We start from the raw sequence: 10,323 nt of genomic DNA, 5'->3' as shown, positions 1-10,323 counted from the left end.
TTGCATCCAAAATACACAAATTAGAGGCCAAACAATAGCAAAAGTGTTCGGGAAAGTAGATACGTTTTGGACGTATCAACTCCTCATCAATCTCACATTATGACCTCTGGTCTGAACCAATTCCGTTAACTTGCTAATTTGAGCTTATTCCTCTAGAGTCGATACCAGCGTATCGGCTTTGTTATTCTGAAGTCGATGCCTGTACATCGGCTGTATTTTCATACTGTTATCTCCGCATGTTTTCTCAAGTCGATGTCTGCGCATCGGCTATGATTTTTTTTTACTGGCCGATTTAAAATCGGCCTCCATACCTTACTGCCCATCATCCCACATGCTTGGGAAATACTTCTTGAGGTGTTGACCATTGACGGCTACTGGGAACTTCTGTCCGTCCAACTCTTCCAACATGTATGCATTACCTTTCAAGGCCTGGACGACTTTGTACGGACCGTGCCAATTAGGAGACCACTTGCCATATGCCTTGTCCCTGGTTCCTAACGGCAACACAGCTTCCCATACTAGATCACCAACTTGAAACTCCTTTGGTCTAACCTTCTTATTGTAGGCACGAGCTACCCTGGCTTTGTTCTCCTTAATCTTCTCCAACGACCAAAGCCTAAGTTTTGTTGCGTCCTCAATAGTGTCACTCATCAAAGCTGCATATTCTTCCGCTGTCAGATCATCCTGAAACGTGACACGTCTTGATCCAGCCGTAATTTCCCAAGGTAATACGGCTTCTTGTCCATAGACAAGCTGGTACGGCGAAGTCTTTATAGCTCCATGGCACGACATGCGGTAGGCCCATAATGCTTCTGATAACTTCTCATGCCAATCCCTAGGGTTCTCGTCAATCTTTCTCTTGATCAGCTTGATTAAGCTCGATTGGACGCTTCAGCTTGCCCATTAGCTCTGAGCATAGTACGGAGATGATCGGATCAGTTTAATCCCCATGTCATCGCAGAATTTCCTGAATTCTTTAGAAACAAAGACCGAACCTCCATCGGTCGTGATAGTTTGGGGAATCCCGAACCTATGAATCACGTGTTCTTTCACAAACTTAATCACATCTTCTGATTTCACCTTCTTCATAGGGACGGCTTCCACCCACTTGGTGAAGTAATGCTGTGATGGCCAAAATCCATTCATGTTTTTTACTCGACGCCGGATGGATTTTGCCGATCATGTCCATGCCCCACCCTCGGAACGGCCAAGGCTTGATGATAGGGTTCATCGCGATGCTTGGTACCATACTGAATCTTCCCAAACATCCGGCATGCTTGGCACCCCTTGTAGTAATTGAAGCAATCTTCAAGCATGGTGGGCCAATAAAACCACGAGCGCCTGATTAGCCACTTCATCTTGTGAGCCGGCCGATGAGTTCCACGGGCGCCTTCATGCACCTCATGTAAGAGCCGATTAGACTCAGTTGGTCCCAGGCACTTGAGTAGTAACCCTTCCAACGTCCTGTAGAACATATCGTCTCCTATGAGGACATACTTCATGGCTTTGTATCTTATCCGTTTAGGTGCCCCCGAGCCGAATCTTTTAAGTAATTGAAGATTTCGGCTCTCCAATCATCCTGTTCCGGGAATTGCACCTGAACTTCGACCCTTCGGGTATATCTATGTAGCTCTGACGCCATTTGTGCGAGATTGTTGGCCTCGGTGTTTTGGGATCTTGGGACCCAATTAAAGTTGATGTACCGAAACTGTGTCATCAACTCACGGCATTCCATCCAATATGGGAAAAGCGATTCACTCTCGCACTTATATTCATCCGTGAGCTGGTTAATCACCAACTTGGAGTCTCCAAAAAGCTCTACTGCCTCTGCCCCGGCTTCCAGTAGCAACTCCATCCCCTTACGTACCGCCTCATATTCTGCTACGTTGTTGGTGCAAGGGGTAGATAATCTGATGGAGAAGGAGTACTCCGCCCCCCGAGGCGACACGAGCAGAATGCCGATGCCACAACCATCGTCGCAAGCCGATCCATCAAAGAACATAGCCCATGCACGTATAGATAGTGCTGCTATATTGGTACTGATTCGCTCAGCTATGAGATCGGCCAATGCTTGCCCTTTGACTGCTTTCGCAGGCTGATACCGGAGATCGAACTCCGACAACGCAAACATCCACTTACCCAGTCGGCCTTTCAACACGGGGGCCGACAGCATGTGCTTGACAACGTCGACTTGCATATGACGAAGATCTCTACCGTCAAAAGGATGTGATGCGGCTTGGTGCGAGGTAAAGAACGAGCAGAGGCACAGTTTCTCGACCTCAGGATACCTTGTTTCCGCGTCCAACATCCTTCTGCTAAGGTAGAAGACGACCTTTTCAACGCCCTCGTAGAGTTGCACCACTACCGAGGCGATGGACGTGTCGGCTACTGATAAGTAGATGTAGAACGGCATGTCTTGCTGGGGCGGAACTAGCACAGGCGGCGGCGTCAGATACCGTTTAATTTCATCAAACGCCTGCTGCTGTTCCGCCCCCGGTGAAGTCGTCATCGGATTTAGTCTTCACCAACGCCATGAACGGCTCGATCCGTCTCGACGGGTTAGAGATGAATCGGCGAACGAAGTTGATCTTGCCGATAAGACGTTGGAGTTCCTTCTTCGTGGTGGGCGGCTGCATGGTACGCACTTGCCTCCGACTTTTCGGAGCCGATCTCAATTCCTCGTTCATGAACCAAAAATCCTAGGAACTGACCGGCCGTCACACCAAAGGCACACTTCTTTGGGTTCATTCTCAGTCCGAACTTTCGAGTTCGGTCTAGGACGTGTCGCAAATCTCCCAAGTGTCCCTCCATATAGACAGACTTGACTACCACGTCATCGATGTAGATTTCCACCAACTTGCCGATCAGATCGTGAAATATATAACTCATGGCTCTTTGATACGTTGCGCCAGCATTCTTCAACCCAAAGGTCATGACCACATATTCAAACAAGCCTACTGGCCCTGGTACTCTGAATGCGGTCTTGTGTATATCTTCTGGAGCCATGAAGATCTGGTTATAGCCGGCGTTGCCATCCATGAAGCTTAAAACCTTGTGGCCAGCAGCTGCATTGATCAATGTTTACGCCACGGGCATCGGATACTCATCTTTTGGAGTGGCTCTGTTAAGATCTCGGAAATCGATAGCCACACGCCACCGGCCGTCCTTCTTTTCTACGGGAACGATCTTGGAGATCCATTCAGCATACCTGCATGGCTCGATGAACCCGGCGGCCAACATCTTCTCGATCTCTTTCTTGACCTCTCCCGGGATTTCGGCCTTCATCGACGTGCTCGTTGTTGGAACGGCCGAAATCCTTTCTTAAGGGGAGCCGATGTTCAATGATGCTCTGTCTAACCCGGGCATCTCGTGTAGTCCCATGCAAAGCAATGCGGGTATTCTTTCAATAGAGCAATCATCGACTCTGAGTTGTGGATCTAACTTCCTGGCGATAAAAGTTGGCCGAGGCTTATCCCCGGGGCCGATGTCGACTTCCTCTAGCTCATCAGCCGAGGTGAACCCATACCCTAGCTTTCCGTCACCTGTGAGGTCGACGCCGAATACTGGGAGAGCCGGTGGTGCGTGTAATACGGTCCGATCGCTGGAATCGGCCTTCATCTTGATCATCACCAGGATCTTGTGGCAGTGTCGGGGCCGATCGCGTGGACCAGCTCCCTCTTCATCCTTGCTATGAGAGTAGCCGCCCTCATCACTACCCTTACCAGGGCGGTACCCAAGTTCTACCATGTTGATGCTGATGCCATGGGAGCGGGTTCTGTGGAAAGAGCCGATGAGTTCGGCTTCGAGGACTGCCTTGATCTCGTCATGCTTCTTCTTGAGCTCGTCAGGCAGATCCTCGTACTTGACCGGAGTGCTTTCCGCCATCTCGGATGTAGACGGCGATGCGGTGGATGTCGAAGATGGTCCCACCGGGCGTGCCAGAATGTGTTGCGGTCAGAAACCCACCGGCGGGCAGCGGCAGCAGCACCGTAGAGCCGGGAACAACTAGGGCTGCGGCTGGCCCCGATCCCTCGGAGCGACGGCCCGCAAAGCCTTCCGGTCACACGTCCGATGCTGTCGCAAGGGCGTGCCACCTGACCTATACACTGGTCGGGGAAGGTGTTGGATGATGCCTCGCTTAGTTTCCTGCATGGCATACACGTAAACGTTAAATACGAGCCTCGATCGGCTCTCGGGTTGTCCTGTGAATCGGCTCAAAGAGCCGATCCACCCATGATTCGTACGAGGTGCACGAATATATGGTGGTCCTGCTTGATCAAGATAAAGCTAATGCGATCTACGACGATTTAGGGTTTTCACCGCATAATCGGATCATCCTACTCACGATTGGGCCTCGCGCTCGCGCACGGTGATCGTAAGCCGATCCTAGACGGGGCCTAAAAACCAACACGAGGTTGATCCCCGGAACGTCTGTCTAGGGCTAGCAAATTACACCCTACACGCCGCTGGATCCTCCAACCCTTTGTAAGGCCTAACTATTGCGGATATTAAACTAATCCTTGAAGAACAAGGAGCAACCGTAACGGATCGAATCTACTAAACAATGATCAAGCGGGGTGCCGCCCCTACACCTAAGATAGGTGTAAGGGCGGCAAGATGTGTAAGGGTTGCACTACGACAACATATGATACGAAGAACAATGCTAACCCTAACACATCTAAGATAACTACATTGCTCGCCATCAAAAAGGCTTCAGCACGAGCAACGCATGAACAACGTAGGTAGGCTTGTGCTTGCCTAGATCGCAAGATGCGATCTAGGCAGCATGGTGCTACCGGAGAAACCCTCGAGACGAAGGAGTTGGCGATGCGCCGAGATTTGTTTGTGTTGAACGTTGGTTGTTGTTTATTCCATAAACCCTAGATACATATTTATAGTTCGGGGGACTTTCTAATTCAGGCGTGCACCTAACCGTGCACGGGTAAAACTCTATCTTCTAATCTAAGATACGACCTACTATATTACAGATACACGGGCATGCTAGCCCAAACTTTGCATATAAGGCCGATTCACGTATTTCTTCCGTATATAATCTTTAAACCCATCTTGATCGCGGCCCACCTCTGACCTGGTCAAATTCCGGTGATAACACCTTGCTAACGTCGTCATCTTGTACCTGTCAAAGTCGGGCCACCGGTTGCCGACAAAAGGGAGGAAGCAAAAGAGAAAGAGGAAAGGCGAGAGTTAGTACCAAGGAACGAACTCCGGCACGTACTTAGCGAGACTAGAAATGGCTATGCTCACCGAGCGAGTATATATATATATATCGCCTGGGGCTATATGGTAGGTTTAGCGGCAGCAAAACTATAACCAATAGAGACACGCTACAACATCCGTCTACTAAGAGAAGATAAGAGAGCGCATAAGGTAACAGATAAATACTACACAAACATAACCCAGCCGATTACACATATCCCCTCCAACAATTGCGAAGAGGCAATGTAAAAGGCACTCAACGGTGGACAAGTTTTATTAGGTATCGGTTGTAGTAATGCTATATTACTACGCAAGTTATTATCAGATTATTAACAACAAGTATAAGGTGTAAGTTGTTCTATGATCAAGCCATACAATTCCAAGTCGTCCATAACCGCGGACACGGCTTATCGATAAGATGTACACCCTGCGGGGGTTGCCCAAATGTAACCATACACATGCTCGACCCACTTACGACGGGTGGATGTCTCACAACAAGACCGTTCCCGAGTTCAACAAGAAAGTCTAGGGGGCCACCCAACTAAGCTACCCGTGACGAAGTCCGGCCGTACTCCGAAGCGGATTCGGAGGTTTGCGCCGGCGGCTAGGCGTGCAAACCACACGCTTCGCTAAACGTCCCGCAAGGTACGATACAGAATATAAACACCCGAAGGCAACGGGAAGTAAACACCCGAAGGCAACGGTATATAAACATGCATGCGCCAAATAAAACCAAGGTTGTGGCCCCCTTTTCAAGCGACTTGAGAAAAGGTAATGGGTGAGGGGGTCCCAATAATCGTCCCCACGTACGGGTAGAGCGCTCAATCTCGGAACAGGATAACAAGAACTCGGGTCCTAGGGGACATTAGCGAGTCAAAGTTCCGATGCTTTCGCAAAGGGGCTCACGAGATGCCTCTGCTTACAATTTTAGTTGTTAACAATTAAGTAAAGCATGAGTATCTCCAACAACTGATATAGCATGTGATAACCTCCCAACAACCCAACATATCCCGATAACAGATCGAGATAAACAACAAAGCCTAAACACGCCTACGACTCGCAAGACTCAAACATCAAGCAACGGCTATGGGTAAGGAATGGTACATATAGGATTATTATGGTAAACAAGTGGATAGGACACGTGACTCGATAAAGAATCGCAACATAAGGATAGCAGTGCGAGGGAGAGGGTAAAATAGGTGAAGAGAGAGGGTCGCACTGTGGAAAGCTGCAGAAGAACTTGTCGGAGAACTCGACGTATCTCACATCAACACTTCGTGATCCTATCCGGGAAGAAGCAAATGCTGGACAAACAACGGGTGCAAGTCTTACTACTACGGATGAAGAACCGGCATGAGCAAAATGCAGGCATGCATGACATGGCAAATATGATGCAATGCAACTATCCAATTTAAGCGGAGTCGGAACCCCGAACAAACAGATTAGGTTGGAATTGCATATCTACCGGCAAAGTTAAATAGTTGTTAACATGGCATACATGGCAGGGGTGAGCTACATCAAAGTTAAATGGAACCGGGACAATATAAATATAATATCCCACATATTCCGTATGTTCCATATTAGGTGATAATGCAAATTATCACGAAATTATATGATGCATAAGGTAACATCAAGCATGGATGGCATATTCTTGTTCCTCTCATTTTTCTGATCAAATTTCATATAGAACACTTTTAATTTGGAGTTACCAATTAAAAGTTATTAACAGATTGGTTTTATTATTTGAAATAGAAAATACAGGATTTATTTTATTAGGGAAAGGACCCGAAAATAAAGTTTGACCGGGGAAGGACCCCGGGTTGATTTGTAAAACGTGCGGGGGTTTTGTTGCAAAGCAACAAGGCAAGGGGCTGCGGTTTAACTTGCAAGAACTTGCAGGGGCCTAAGAACAAAACTGACTAGATCCAGATCTGGGAGACTTTTCTCACCCGAGGAGGGCCTAGCCTCGGACGCGGACAGGTGGGGCCCGGGCGACGACGTGGCGGAGCTGACGTGGAGAAGCTTGGCTGCAAGGGAATGCCGCTCGCGTTCCCAGGGAGGCGGTCACCGCGGGCGGGGCGTCGCGCGCGCCGGCGTTGCAGGCGCCCCCAGGAAGCGCGGAGATGGGCGTTCGACGCCTCTCGTCGAAGCGTACCAGAAAAGGGCGGCGCGGGGCCCAGGGGTCGACGGAGAACCGCCGGCGGTGAGCAACTGCAAACGGACGGAGACGGTCACCGACGAGGAGGAGAACTAGAGAGAGAGGAGGAGCGGGAGGAGGTCTGGGGGATGCAGGAGGTTACCAGGAGGGTGGAGGTGTGCTCATATAGGGAGGAGGAGGTCGGAGGGCGACGAATTTCTCTCCGGAGTGCGCCGGGCATGGCGGGGGGAACGGCGAAAGTGGCGGCGATTGGAGGCGAGCGAGGTTGATTGCTTGCATGGGGTGGTAGAGGTCGCCGAGGCGCGTCTGATGGTGGTCTTGGGACGGCGAGGGGTGGCCGGAGACGACGAGACCAAGGCAAGGTCGGCGATGGCTGTGGGGGTTTCTCCCGTTCTCGTTTTTGCTTGCAGAGGAAGAAGAAAAGGGGAGGAGAGGAAACTTGGGGGAGGAGGAAAAGCTGGCGTGGTCCAGAAGAGATAAGACAGAGGGGAGAAAGGGAAGGGCTCACGCAGGGAGGGTGGAGCACGCACGCAGCGTGAGCTGCTGTCGTTGTCCGTCGTCAACGGGGAAGGAGAAAAGGAAAAAAGGTAGGGGGCCGAAACGGTACAGAGAAGTGGGCTGGGTCGGGCCGACTCGGGCCAGAGGGGAAGAAGGCCAGGCGCTGGGCCAAGGAAGAAAAGGGAAAAGGGAAGCATGCCGCCGGGGGAGAGGAAAGAAAAGGGCCAGGGAAGAAGGTGGCCTGGATTAGAGGGTTAGGGTTTTTGAAACTTTCCTTTTCTCTCTTATTTTCAAACTGTTTTACAAATTGATTTGAAAACAAACCCAACAAGGGTTTGGATTTAAAAACAAAGGTGGAGAGAGAGAAAGGTTTTATTATATCACCCATATGAGAAAGAAATGAAATAATTTAGAGTTTATAAAATAATTTTATTTAGTTAAAACATGGATGATATGATGCATGATACATGATGATGCACAAATGAAAAAGAACAGACAAAATCTAATAGGGGTGCTACCCGGGGCCGTTACAATCGACACCACTAACAAGGAACCTCGCCCCGAGGTTCCACGTCCAGGTACGGGGGAGAGAGGTGAACTATCGGATCTTCTGGCGACGTGTCGATCTCCTCGACACCACTAACAAGAATTCTTGCTCCATGCTGATCTGGCGACACCACTAACAAGAAGTCTTGCTCCAACTTGGATGGTCGACACCCCCAACAAGAAGTCGTTGTTCCGATGGCGATGAGGACTCCGGAGAAACAAAGGAAGGAGTAACAGTCACACGGATCCAACAATTCAGGTAACAAGGCGAATAGTAAGAGTAGTCGGTATGGGGGCCAATCCATCCCGCACCCGAACTATTAACCCTGAACATAAATAGGAGAATCGTGTAACCAACTCTCGGATCTCAGATTGATGATATCGACAAACGTTGTCAGCAAGGATTCGACTGGGTCAAAGCACAAGGAATTGAAGAGGGATCACGAAATAAGGATGATATCAATCGAGGAAGACAAGGTTGCCGTAGGCGATGTTCTTCTGTCGGTAAGTCTTCTGAGATCGGTCCTTATAGGTGAATGCATAGATCGTCCAACCCACGTCGGAACCTAAGACTCGGAGAAGAAGATAAGAGAGAAGACTCAAAACTCGCAAAGGTAAGAGGAGAAAGAATAGAGGTAAGGAGAAAAATCAGAGCTAATCAGATTTATCCAACGAGTTTTCAGAAAATAGATTTGACACGCTAAACTTAACGACCATTGGCAAGGTTATCCTACAGGCTGGACTAGTGGGGTACCGTCAACATGGGCTCTGATACCAACTTGTGACGCCCCGGAACCGGTATCCTGAGGATTCCAGCGATCCCGCCGAAATCCACACGATATCGATTCAGAGACGCCCTCCGACACGACGTGCGCGAAGAATCACACACGTGATGCCAGAGGAATTAACACGAGCGGTAACATTACAACAGGATTACAATAGAGCCCACAAGAGACATATATTACAACAATGACTCCAACGAGTCAAGATACAAAAATACAATACAAAGATCCAAATCATACAGAAGATCGAGTGCGTCCGAGTACGGACAAGATACAAATTGGACTAAGAGTCCTGAAGATAACCAGTGGCGTCCATAACCCTGCCCAGGCCAAGCCGGAAGGGTAACCTTGCTAACGTCGTCATCTTGTACCTGTCAAAGTCGGGCCACCGGTTGCCGACAAAAGGGAGGAAGCAAAAGAGAAAGAGGAAAGGCGAGAGTAAGTACCAAGGAACGAACTCCGGCACGTACTTAGCGAGACTACAAATGGCTATGCTCGCCGAGCGAGTATATATATATATATCGCCTGGGGCTATATGGTAGGTTTAGCGGCAGCAAAACTATAGCCAATAGAGACACGCTACAACATCCGTCTACTCAGAGAAGATAAGAGAGCGCATAAGGTAACAGATAAATACTACACAAACATAACCCAGCCGATTACACATATCCCCTCCAACAATTGCGAAGAGGCAATGTAAAAGGCACTCAACGGTGGACAAGTTTTATTAGGTATTGGTTGTAGTAATGCTATATTACTACGCAAGTTATTATCAGATTATTAACAACAAGTATAAGGTGTAAGTTGTTCTATGATCAAGCCATACAATTTCAAGTCGTCCATAACCGCGGACACGGCTTATCGATAAGATGTACACCCTGCAGGGGTTGCCCAAATGTAACCATACGCATTCTCGACCCACTTACGACAGGTGGATGTCTCACAACAAGACCGTTCCCAGTTCAACAAGAAAGTCTAGGGGGGCCACCCAACTAAGCTACCCGTGACGAAGTCCGGCCGTACTCCGAAGCGGACTCGGAGGTTTGCGCCGGCGGCTAGGCGTGCAAACCACACGCTTCGCTAAACGTCCCGCAAGGTACGATACAGAATATAAACACCCGA

The sequence above is a fragment of the Lolium rigidum genome, chromosome 7 (genome assembly GCF_022539505.1).
Source record: "Lolium rigidum isolate FL_2022 chromosome 7, APGP_CSIRO_Lrig_0.1, whole genome shotgun sequence".
NCBI classification, from domain to species: domain Eukaryota; kingdom Viridiplantae; phylum Streptophyta; class Magnoliopsida; order Poales; family Poaceae; genus Lolium; species Lolium rigidum.
Note: the sequence above shows the minus strand (reverse complement) of the source record.